The following is a 1005-nucleotide window of genomic DNA, read 5'->3' as shown; positions in this document are numbered from 1 at the left end:
CTATCTATCTATCTATCTATCTATCTATCTATCTATCTATCTATCTATCTATCTATCTATCTATCTATCTATCTATCTATCTATCTATCTATCTATATATACACACACACACACACACACACACACACACAAAGATACTTGTGCCACACCTGTGTATGATTTTCAGGGGATGACATGCTGTCCTGAACAATGACAAGCTGTAAGAGATTTATAGCTGTGATGAAGGGTTGTTCCAGTGCAGGTCTGGTGTATCAGTTACTGCCTCACACACATGCCCGTTTTAAAAAGCTTTGTGCACCATAAAACTCTGATCTAGTCCATTAATAAGCATTAAGTTTCTTTGGGGGACTGAATTTTTACATGCCAGGGTCTTTGAAAAAAGAGAATATGACAGTGTCAGGAATTTTATAACATTGGCTACATTGCAAAACATGTAGCTCATTTTTAGGATTGCTGAAGTCATCCCTAATAGGTTGTCATTAATATTAACAAGTGGCCTTGTGCGGTTTTCCTCTTAATCCAAAGTTTGTTTTATACCAGAACTGGGTCAGCAATAATGTGCCTGCAGTCCTCTGTGGGCATGGACAAATCTAGCAAATTTTACTCAGGACAGTTGAAGGCTATAAAATACAGAACTGTGTGCATGTGTATTCTATTATACAATGAGATCTTGTTTTGTACCTCTGTAAGATGTACTCAGTGTTAATTAATTTCATAGAGTGCTACTTTCCACCATCCCACTTTTTCTCTGCCCTCTCTTTTCTTTCAGTTTGTTTTTTTTTTCTCTCTTTTTTCTTTTCCTTCCACATCTGGAAACAATGTGTTGAATACAGACCTGGTGTGTAAATCCTCTTGTTGTTTTATCAGTGGAGATCAGTAGGAGAGAAGTCATAAAACGTAAAGGGCATAATTTATCAGATTTGCAAGAATGCTATCAAACTGTCTGGGATGTTTACGCATTTGCATCAGTACAAAAACAGAGATACATGATTCTACTATGGAAAA

The 1005-nt window shown here is 36.5% G+C and overlaps 1 protein-coding gene across 3 annotated transcripts in view; it reads left to right on the top strand.

Annotated features, from left to right (window-relative positions):
- The window catches only part of epha3 (eph receptor A3), a 90681-nt gene that overhangs the window by 64350 nt on the left and 25326 nt on the right, over window positions 1–1005 (top strand). The window lies entirely within an intron of this gene.

The sequence above is a fragment of the Pundamilia nyererei genome, unplaced genomic scaffold (assembly GCF_000239375.1).
Source record: "Pundamilia nyererei isolate P.nyererei 1_Seehausen unplaced genomic scaffold, PunNye1.0 scaffold00206, whole genome shotgun sequence".
NCBI classification, from domain to species: domain Eukaryota; kingdom Metazoa; phylum Chordata; class Actinopteri; order Cichliformes; family Cichlidae; genus Pundamilia; species Pundamilia nyererei.
Note: the sequence above shows the minus strand (reverse complement) of the source record. Positions and strands in the feature narration are given on the sequence as shown.